Source organism: Stegostoma tigrinum, chromosome 21 (genome assembly GCF_030684315.1).
Source record: "Stegostoma tigrinum isolate sSteTig4 chromosome 21, sSteTig4.hap1, whole genome shotgun sequence".
NCBI lineage: Eukaryota > Metazoa > Chordata > Chondrichthyes > Orectolobiformes > Stegostomatidae > Stegostoma > Stegostoma tigrinum.
Genome location: NC_081374.1, coordinates 12,892,335 through 12,903,926, shown reverse-complemented (window position 1 = coordinate 12,903,926; position 11,592 = coordinate 12,892,335). Strand labels below are relative to the sequence as shown.

General features: G+C 42.5%; 1 protein-coding gene across 2 annotated transcripts in view; it reads left to right on the top strand.

The window, feature by feature from the left end:
* Positions 1 to 2,127: 2,127 nt before the first annotated feature.
* Positions 2,128 to 11,592, top strand: part of slc45a3 (solute carrier family 45 member 3) — a 131,483-nt gene continuing 122,018 nt past the window's right edge. For both annotated transcript variants that reach the window (XM_048553248.2, XM_048553246.2), the window contains exons 1-2: positions 2,128 to 2,243; positions 2,942 to 3,116. The gene's annotated coding sequence lies outside the window, so the exon portion shown is untranslated. The remainder of the gene's footprint in view (positions 2,244 to 2,941; positions 3,117 to 11,592) is intronic.

Here is an 11,592-nt window from a genome sequence, read left to right as displayed (position 1 = left end):
AGCCACAGCTGCGTACCAAATACACCAGGATGCATGTCACTTTATAGCAAGGGAAAAATTAAAAAGCAGCAAAATGATTAACAGAGTGCAGGGTCTAGCGATATACTGGAAACTAGCTGATACAGCATTCCCAATGATAAACACAGAGCTGGTTCTGCACATGTACCTGGTTACATTAAGAAACTGACATTGAAATGCACTGAACTGACCCTGGAAATGTAAGCAGACCCATAAAAGAAATGCCTGGTTCCGCAGCATTAGTCACGGAAATCCAAATCTGTAAAGCTGTCAAAATCACCAGCTTTATTGGTGAGCAAGCCCTTTGACTTATTGCTAACACTATGGAGCATTTGAATCCCATTCCAGTCAGTCCTGGTAAGTGAAGACCGGCTGTGAATCCTGGCTGTATGTCCAAGGGGCCACTGGTGAGTGTCTGTCTCCCCAAATTATGTCAGTAGTGAGATCATGCAATACCCTCCGGTCAAATTAGACGGACCACCCTACTGACAGGCACAAGGATGGATATTAGGGCTGAATTGGCCAGATTACTACGAGGTGCAGCTAATATGGTTTCATCCCTGTACTGTCATTGTTAGTTATGAGGACCTGGCTCCAGAGTTTGTCCCATAGTTAGATTATGGCATAAGCCACGATGAGTAACCCTTGAACACCAAGAATGGCACAAGGAAAGAACAACGGTTATGATCTTAGGAGCAGCGTCTAATCAGACTGTTAGTTTTCTTCTGGCTTTCTACAGTTCTATAAAGGGTGTAGGTTATGAAATTGAAAACAAATGTCTGTATATTTATTAGCCATTTTCAGGTATCAAAAAATGACATTTCCATAGCATCTAATCACATCTGGGGACCCTCCGAAGAGCATTGATAGTCAATCTTTTAAAATGCAGTTACTGTTGTTATGCTGAAACATGCAGCAATCCGGGTACACAGAGCTGCAAGGCTGTCTATGCAGAATTCAGTAAATGCTGCATTGGAGTAGCTGTTCTCAATTTGTGCTCAGAGATAGATTATAGATTCTGCTTTACATAGAGAACACACAGCATTCTGATTTGGCAGATGCACTGTGGGTCTACTTACAGCACATGGACTGCCACATCGTTCAAGATGGCAGCTCACTACCACGGCAATAGATAGTGACTCAGCCAGAGATGCCCACATCCCATGAGCATCTGTGGAATCCTAATTTTAGACCAAAGTAAGGATGACTTAAGTTTTAGGTTTGTTTCAGAGATGTGGGTCTGAGTATGGGAGACCATTCTCCATGACCTTGAGCAATCACCCCACCCATCCCAGTGAGCTGGCTCTTTGCAAGACCATTGTGATCATTCCCTTGCTCTTAGAACAGTGTTTAGCCTCCCCTCTCTCAGTGACTCTACTTCATGGCTGGAAAATTGTTGTGACACCTCAGTGGGTATTGGGGGAATGACGGCTTGTCGGAGTGAGAGTCTACATGTTGTAACTTGGTCCAGATCATGGCAACCAGTCCAGCCTCAGATCTTGTGACCTCAAAATTATAGCTCACGACCCTACTCAAGAGTCGCAACCCCCACCTTGGGACTGCTCTTAGGAAGATATGTACAGGAATAGACCATTCAGTCTCTGGAGCAAAATTCCATTAATTGTTACCCCCACTCCCACAACCATTAAAGCGGCACAATGATTCAGTGGTTAGCACTGCTGCCTGATAGTGCCTGGGTCCTGGGTTCAATTCCACCCTTGGACAGCGTGGACTTTGCACGTTCTCCCTGTGTCTGATGAGTTTCCTTCCACAATCCACAGATATTTTAGGTGGATTGGCCATGCTAAATTGCCCATAGTGTCGAGGGAAGTGCTAGGCTTGGTGGATTAGCAATGGGAAATGCAAGGTTATAGGGATTGGGTGAGAAACTCTTCGGAGGGTCGTTGCGGACTCGATGGGCCGAATGATCTGATTCTACACTGCAGGGATTCCATCATTTACCGTCCCTAAAGGAGATCTGCCGAACCTTAATTTAAAAAGAAACAAGGGACTGTAAATGCCGTAATGAAACAAAATCAGAAATTGTTGGAGAAACTCCGCATGTACAGACAGAAAGCAGAGCTAAGAGTCACTGGAACCGAAACAGTTTCTCCACAGATACCGCCAGACCTGCTGAGCTTCGCCAGCAATTTCCTCACAGTTTTTGGTAGAGGAAGGCTTCCTGATTCCTTTTCCTTTCTTCCAGAACTCCCGAGGCTTTCTCGGTAAGTTTTCGTCCGATTCGTTATTAAAAGTTGTTACTGAATCTGTTTCCATCGCCCCTTCCGGCCACGCAGCTCACCGACACGATGGTTGTGTGTGTGTGTGTGTTTTTAAAAAAAATTCAATGCAATCCCTTTTAAAACTGGAGATCGAGAGAGAGAGAGAGAAATCAGCAAACTTAGCAGCCCACCTTTAGTGTGGGGTGAGGCTGCGGACACTGGCAAAGATCCAAAGAGTCCACGTTGCTGTTTGCAACCGTTAAATGAATTTCATTTTGCTCAACTGTGCACCTAAAATTGCCCAAAGAAGAAAAAAAATGCAACCCAGTGTGGACTTAACGCTCCTCCGCAAACCGATAAAAGCTAACCTTTGGTGCTGTGCCTGCTCACAGAAACTCCGAGCCTTACTGCTCTAAGACAGCGCCTATATATATCTTGTCCACACACAATCTCTCTCTCCTTTTGGATCTGGCTGGTGTTTGACTTAAACCTCTTGTCAAAAGTAACTCCTTTCCCTTATCTCCAACCACCCCCAAAATAAAGTTTGCCCTGCAGCCAAGGGGGGGGGGGGGGAACCGTGTTTGTCCCCTCCCTCCCTCCCCTCAACGACCACCCTGCAAGAGCAGGGTCTGCGCCTGGCAGACACACACGTTCACTCTCCAAAATCCTCTTGTCAATTTTCTTCTTCCTTCCGCCCTCAGTGCGCAGGCTCGGGCCTCCGCTGACGGATTACATTTCAACCAGGAGCCAGTGTTCCTCAGCAGTGAGGACTCCTTCTCCAGAAGAGGTTCTACAAGCGGCCAAAACAAAACCATTGCACGCATGCATACACCAGCTAGCCCATGTGAGGGCGATTTCGCATTGTAACGCAGACAGGTACGCAATGAGTGTGGTTTCAGTCTGTTTCTTCCTTCCCCCCTCTGTTTTCCACCCCCGCTTTCTCATGTATCTATTTGTGCCTGTTGCAATTTCTTCCCAGCCCACTTCTATTTATCGATTTCACGGTGAATACCTTCCAACAAGGCGGTTTCGAGCGTTTCTTCTGCCTGAACTTTCTCCAAAACTTTCTATTCCAAGGGTGGGAGAGTGATTTTTTTAAAAAAAAAATGTAGTTTACATTCGAGCGGTGTTGAAAGGATGCCGACTGGAGAGGGGCTTGCACTGTTTTTAACGTGACGTTATATTCGCCTTTGAAAACAAAAGCTAAATGATTAAGGCAGAGTTGAAGGAGTACGGATTGCCTGAATCAGTTGCAATGGCTGGTTTTGCTGCCGGTCTTTCCATACATTCTCCAGTTTCTGACTTAAATATCGAGGTAAAATTCATGGTACGGCGTAAAGGTCCTTTTAACTGCGGCGTCCCCTCTCTCACCCCCATCCTCGTCCGTCCGTTTCTTCAAGTTGTTTTGGCTGCGGCAGTTTAGGTGTGGCAAATGAATGTGATTTTAAAACTTTTTCTTTTTCCTCTTCTTTTTGGAAAGAAAGGAAAGGCAGTGTGGAAAACCGAAAGCGAAAAGATGGGGATTATTCCGTGGATCTCTTAAGCAACTGAGCAGCCTTAGTGAGAATGCACAGCCAGGACAGACCTGTGTGTGTGTTTAACCCTCAATCTGAGACGTTATGTCCTAGATAAGAAACTGCGATTGACTGCTTCATATTTTGTAGGCTGCTCTGCTTTGTGGCAGTGGATTTTAGCCAGTGAGGATTCTGAATTGTTAGAGGCCACTGTTGGCCTGTAAGCTGTTTTATAGGTTTTTTTTCGGCAACCTAATTACAGTAGGTCAGGGGAGACACATCGTATCCCTGGGTGAAGACTTCAAAGTGGTTGCAATGAAATGCATTCAAAATGCAATGTGTTGATACAAGGTTGGTCAGTTGGGTGGGTTTAAGAATACCAAGATTAAAAAATCCTAGATTCCACCTCTGGTTTGTGACTTAAATAAAATAATTGCCAGTGATATGTTATGAATGTGCATTCAGCCATCGTCACCTCTGGAGAAGATGTTAGTGGGGAGCTGCTTCTCTTGAATGTTTGCAATGCCTGTGATGTAATCACACCTCCCACTGCACTGTTAGGGGAGGCACTTCCAGAATTTTCACCCAGCAACGTGAAGAATTTATTTCCAAATCAGGATTCCATGTGGCTTGGAGATGAACTTGCAGGTGATGCTCCCATGTGTCAGCTGCATTATCTAGGTAGCAGGTTTGTAAGGGTCTGCTGGCTGGGGTTTGGGGTTGGTTTGCCAGTGTGGATGGTGGGTTAGCTAATCTTCCTGAAAGCAGCAGTGGGACTTCTGTTTTATGTTGAGTGGGGGGCTGATTAATTAACCATTGTTTCCAAGTCTGATTGCCGAGAAGGGCCGACAGATTGGAAGAATAGAATGAGTTTGATCACAGTCCTCTCCTACTCTGTCCTTCTGTCCAGTGCTTAGGCCCAACAACCCATTGACATCACATGGACTTGCACATGAGGAATAATATTGACGTATGACTGTATTTGGTGGAGCCATGTGAAGCAAAATTGCTGCTTCAAAGGAAAGGGAAAGAAAGAGCAAAACTTTTGGTTTTATATAGTAACTGTTATTTAGCTCCACACGTGCCAAGGCACTTTACAGTCAGTGAAGTATTTTTGAAGAGTAGTCACTATTGTGACTTAGGAAACATTGCAGCCGACCTGAAGACGGCAAGTTCCCCCAAACAGCAACATGATAATATCCAGATAATCTCTTTCAAAGATGTTGGTTGATGGATAAAAATTGGCCAACTATAAAGCAGGAGGGGGAATCCAATGCTGAAGCTTGTGTCAAATCTTACAGTGATGCAGCGCAGCACAAGGCCATTCCTTCTGGTGTGTCTGTGTCACTCTTTTTGGTCAAGCTGTCAGGTTAATCTCGGTTATCTTAAACTTTTTTCTTTTCAATTCACTTTTAGTAGTTTTGAGTCTGCTTCCAACCCCTTTCAGACAGCCCATTTCCAATCCTAACAACTTGCTATGTAAAGATTTTACCCCAACATGTTGCCTTGATCTGAAGTCTGCACCCTGTGGTTACTGACCTCTTGAGTGGGAAGAGTTTTGTTATTTGTTCTTTCATGAATCCCTTCATAATTTTGAGCATCTCAATCAGGTTTTTCCTTAACCATCTCCTCTCTCAGGTCAGCAAGCCTAATTTTTCTAGTATTGCTGCATGAATGAAATCTTCTGTATCATTCTCATAAATCTGTTCTGCAGTTTCACTCGGACTTAGGCAAACATGTTAAAATATGAATCCTGCAGTTATATGCCATAATCCAGCTGTGCCCAGCCAGTATTTAAAAAATACACTGTTTTATAACATTTTAAAATAAAATCTTAACTTTTCTACACAAATCTAATCATCCTTTATGCCTTTTAAATAACCTTTCCAATTGATTCTGCAGTCTGCAAAGACTTGTATTCGCACCCAGCAACACCCTCCCCGCCTCTTTGTTTCTGCGCTCTTTTTAAAATCGCATTATTTAGATTTTATTACCCACCAAAATGAATTGTTTCATACTTTGCTGTGTTAAATTTCATCCACCATATGTCATTTAGTAACTCAGCATGCCTCCTGCTGCCACAAGATTAGCCCCCTTTTTGGCCCTATCATTTCTATCCTGCTGTTTGGTATTCTATAACGTACGCCCTGCAGTGCAATATTTATTCTAACAGAATAGATTCTGTCCTTGACTACGTCATGTCCTTTTCTCCATCTGTAACATTATCTTTGATCAATATTTCCAACCCTAGAAACATGAATAGGCAGCGAATAGAGGGATATTCACGTAGAGGCAACAGGTTTTTACTTTTAAAAAGGCATCATGTGTCAGTGCAGGCTTGGTCGGCTGAAGGGCCTGTTCCTATGTGTGTTCCTACAGTGTTTTATTTATCTTTGTTCTTTATCAACCCGCTTCTTTTTTTTTCCTTCCCTGTATTTCCTGAATACACCACAACCAGGGTTAAGTGCCCATTCTTTCTCTGGTTTGAACTGGGTCTCAATTATTGCCACCATATCATAACCCCACGTATCGACTTTTGCTTGCAGCTCACTAACCTCTTCTAACTTTGCTCCATGCATTTACATCTGTGCATTCTGAACGCATCAACCTAATTTTCCCCACAGCCATTCTTATCTATTTCTCAGCTAATTTTCATTCCAGAGTTTGTCTGTTGCAGTTTCCTCCAGACCTTGCAGTTCCCTTCCCCTCTGATATTTTGTGGCACCCCGCGTCCATTTCAAAATAATTGAAATTCTGCAGCACTTCTAAATTTCAAGTCTGGGATAAACAAATTTCTGTTAAGCAACGGTATTAAGGTATATGGGCCAAAGGAATTAGGCAACGGATCAGCTATGATCTCATTGAATGGCAGAACAGGCTCAATGAGCTGAATGGTTCCTATGTAACCTTGCTGCAGGATGCTTTTATTCTTCTTTGCGATGTGAGTGTCACTGGCAAGATATTTGTTACCCATCCCTATTTGCCTCATGAACTGAGTGGCTTGATTGCTAGTCCAATGACACTACCACAACGCCACCCACTTCCCTCAGCAAGCCTCAATGGCAAACCTCTATGAAATCCAGCTTTTGCTGAACTGTCAACATACTTTTGCTTTTTCCAGGAACTGACTTTACTATCTTTGAACTTGAGATTGTTACGTCAGTTAGAGGGTGGTTGATCCAATTAAGGCTGAATTGACTCTTCACAGGAATGTTCCAAAACAACCCACTGTCGTTCTCTTTCCCCGTAGGATGTATCTTTTTCAACTGCAAATATTTAATGCTTTTTCATTTAAATGACCAAAGTGTCTTTGCTTCAGGTACTACTTTTGACAAAGTAGTAATTATTGATAATGCTGCAAAGAAATTTCCATTAACCCATCTCTTCACTCTTTTAGTGGCCATTTGTAAGAGATGACACCTTGCTACTGATATCCCAACTGGAAGAAATTCCATATTAAACTGTCAAATTCCTTCATAATTTTAAGAGCAACAATTAAATCTCCCTCAGTTGTTTCTGTCTCAGTGGAAATAGTCCCAATATCTCAGTTGCTCCGTATTATAATTTTTGCTGCTGGCATTATGCTGATGAATTTCTCTGAAGAGTTGCTATACTGTATATAGTGTTCTAATTTGATGCAGCCATTTCCCTTGATGAACTTTATTCCTACTAAATTCTGCATACCATTCTTTTGGCTGGGCTTCAGAGTTACATTTATCTCCCAAACAATTTAAAATTCATTTGAAGAATGGCAAATAAAAATCTGTTCACAGTGTGAACGATCAATGATGTAATTTGGAGCTACATATTTATGCTCAGTACTGCCTTAAATCTATTGCATTTGTATACATTTGTTGAACGGTGCTGAACTTTGCTCCACTAAAGCAGCGTGTTTTACCTGCTTTTTTTTTGATTGAGTTAAATATTTGCCCTAGCTGTTGAATCCATCAGTTGGCTCAGTATGTGTAATTGTTGGGACTAGTGTCTTGCTCCAGGAATTTCTTCAGTGAACCCTAGTGCTGTCGGGAATGTAACTTTTATGATATTGAATGCTCAACATATTGCAGAAACGACCATGAACAAACAACCTGAACCTCTCCTCTCCCGATGGTGTTGGTCTTCAGCTGAGATACAGATACACAGGTCGTTGGTACGCTTTACTATCTCCTCAAAATCATGTAAGCAAAGATGGCAATTTTTGACAGTGTCATTTGACAGTCGTGAGTTGGGTTTGACCTGATGCCACCCGATATTTGGTCATATGCGTCTCTCAGATGGCACTGCGGCCGCCGCTCCCCCCCACCCCCGGATGATTAGGACCAGAAGCTTGTAGTTGATTTTTCTGTCTTCCTCGTAGCCCAATGACGCTGCGGTCAGATGTGGCACTTGCACTGCTGCACAGGTTGAGACCAGACAGTTTAACACTGTCGGAGGGTTGACACAGTTACATTCTAAATGTTAAACTCAACTTGCAGTGATAGTATTGGCTTTTAATTTCTGTTTGTTTTTCAAATGGACAAAACACACAGATTCCATTTCTCAGTTCTGAAAAGAAACTCTAAAATTCAACAATGACATTTGTCATCTGCATATTTCTAATCAACCTGTTCAGAGATGTTGTTGCATACCCATGGAGCAGGTGGGGTTGTGAAATCTCCTGGTTCAGAGGTAGAGCTGCTACCATAATGTCACAAGAGTGCAAACATTTTCCATCTAGCTATTTTTAATCAACCTGCACCTCTGGAGCAGGTGATACTTGAACTCAGGCCTCCTGGCTCAGTGGTGGGAATGCTACCACTGCATCAAAAGCCTTCGCTTAAATCACTTGTTTCTTGTTACATTTAATCAATGTGAACAAGATAACAGGATACCTAATAGACGACAAATCTTGTAGCATGTCTGAGCAGGTTAATCTTAGAATATTTATAAGAAGTTTAGTGTAACCAATGAGCAAAATGTAAGTTACTGTTTGAACATTGTGATGTGTCAATAGCTTAAAACCTATGACTCAAGGTGAATGTGTACGCCTCCCAGCTACATAGAAAGGGTCAGAAACAATGTGTTCAGAGAAACATTTGACAAACCAAAATGAATTGGAGGATTGCATGTGATTATAGCCATCTCGATCCAGTCTCGTGCTCTACAGCGGACTAATCCAAGGGAGTCTAGATCAAGGGTCATAACCTTAAAATTAAGAAGCAGGGTTGCTGGTCAGGTGTGATATCAGGAAGCACTGACATCTGAAACTTTTCTTACCAAAATCTATTGAAGACAGGTAATTGAAATTGGACGGATGTTTATTAGGCATTATCAGGCAAAGGGTATTATGGGTTTATGAAATTAAGGTGGATAGTTAAGAGTTACAATACAGATTGAGCTCGATCCAAGTGAAAGGTGAACAGCCTACTTCTGTTTGTATGTTCCAACAGTTTTTGGAGTAAATGTGCTGTTACTCTTGGTGATTGCTGACCAATGTTTGTAGCACAAGTCCAGGTTGGGTAACCTATCTTTTCAGATGTACCAGATTGTGTTCCAAACTACATAATTGAATGTTGCAAGCTTGGATGCCACTGACAGTTACCTGTAATTCTCTTTTCAAAGTTCAATTTTCCCTAAGCACCCATTCTTCTTATGCCTGCTTGAGTTCTATATTACACTATTGTCTTGGCCATGGGAGGTCAAACAACTGAACTTGCTCCTTTTTCTCATTCTCAAAGTCCGCATGTACTTAATGGCAGAGTGTCCCATGGAGTGTCAGTGGGTAGTTCTCTTGTGACTTCTCTGGGTCAGAAGTTTTCAAGTTCAAGTCCCAGTACGGGGCTTGAACTCAAAATTGTACACTGACACTCCAGTGCAATACTGAAGGAATTTTGCATTGTCAGAGGTACTTTTTTTTTGAATGTGATGTTAACCAAGGCTGCTCCTGGGTGCTCCAGCTTCCTCCCACAGTCCAAAGATGTGCAGGTGAGGTGGATTGGCCTTGATAAAATGCCCACAGTGTTCAGGGAGGTGTAGATTAGGTGGGTTATAGGGGGAATGGTTCTATAATGGGATGCTCCGAGGTTCGGTGTGGACTTGTTGTCCGAAGGGCCTGTTTCCACACTGTAGGAATTCTATGATTCTATGTCTGCTTATTCGGGGTGATGCATGTGATCCTGCAATACTGCTTCAAGGAACAGTGGGTGTTCCAGCCAGTATTTGTCCCTGATCTGATATCACACAAATACATGATCTGATCATTATCACATTGCTATTTGTGGGAGTCTGCTTTGTGCAAAATTGCTGTATATTACAACTGCATGACAGAAGTAAATCATTGGTTGTAAGCCACTCTGAGGCATCTGGTGGCTGTGAAAGGCATTATATAAATGCAGTCTGTCTGTCTTTTTTTGTTACCGAGTAGTAATTGATTTAAAGAGCATCGCCTGATTTATTTTTAAAGAAAAATTCCTTTTAATTCCTTGTTTGTATATCCACACATGTCCAAGCTAAATTCTTTTTTAATTGTAGCTCCTTTGTAACTGTGAGTCCCAGCTGAAATTGGCTAATTTAGATTGGGATTTAAGTGGGGATGTTCAGCTGCTGTATCCCTGGGAGAATCTCTTAGTGAAATAGTTGAGTGATGTGAAGGGTTATGCCAGCAGATTAAAAGAAGAACACCTCAGGAACAATCTCTTCGGCCATCCAAGCCTGTGCCGATCATCATGCCTGAACTAAACTAAAAAACAAACCTTCTGCCCTTATTCAGGCCATAACCCTGTATTCCCTCCTTAGTCACGTGACTGTCCAGATGCCTCTTACATGTAGCCAACATGTACCTCTTCTGGCAGTGCATTCTAGGCTCCAACTACTTTGTGTGTGAAAAACGTCCATCTCACATATCCCTTAAACTTCTGCCCTCTCACTTTGATCCTGTGACCCTTTGCAATTGAAACTTCAATCCTAGAAAAAAAGCCTTTGACACTCCACCCTTTCTATGCCTCTCACAATTTTGCAGACCTCTATCAGGTTTCCTCTCGACCACCATCTTTCCAGTGAAAGCAATCCTAGTCTTTTTAACCTTTCCTCAATGCCAGTGCCCTCGAGACCAGGCAACATCCTGGTGAACCTTCTCTGCATCTCTCCAAATCTTCCACATCCTTTTGGTAATGTGGTGACCAAAACTGCATACAGTACTCAAAATGTGGCCTAACAAGGGTTTTATATAGCTGCAACATGGTTTGCCAACTCTTGTGCTTCATGCCCCAGCCAATGAAAGCAAGCAAACCATATGCCTTCTCAATCACTTTGGCCACCTATGTTGCCAATTTCAGGGATGCTAACCTGCACACCCAGATCTGCCTGTATATTAATGTTCCAAAGGGCTCTCCATTTACAGTATAATTCACACCTAAGTTTGATCCTCCAAAATGCATTACCTCACATTTGTCTGGATTAAACTCCATCTTCCATTTCTGTGCCCAAGTCACCAATCTATTTTTATCCTGTTATACCCTTTCATAATTGTCATCACTATCAGTAACTCCACCAAACTTCATGTCATCTGCAAACTTACTAATCAGACCACCCACATTTTCCTTTAGATTATTTATATATATATATAGTACAAACAACAGAGGACCTAAGACTCATCCCTGTGGAACAACACCAGTTACTGGTCTCCATTCTGAAAAACGTCTTTCCATCGCTACCCTCTGTCTTCTATGACCAAGTCAGTTTTGTATCCACCTGGCCAGTCCACCCCAAATCCCAAATGATTTTAGTTTCTGCACCAAACAGCCATGTGGGCCTTTAACAAATGCCTTACTAAAGTCCGTGTAAAGTGCACCACAGTCCTT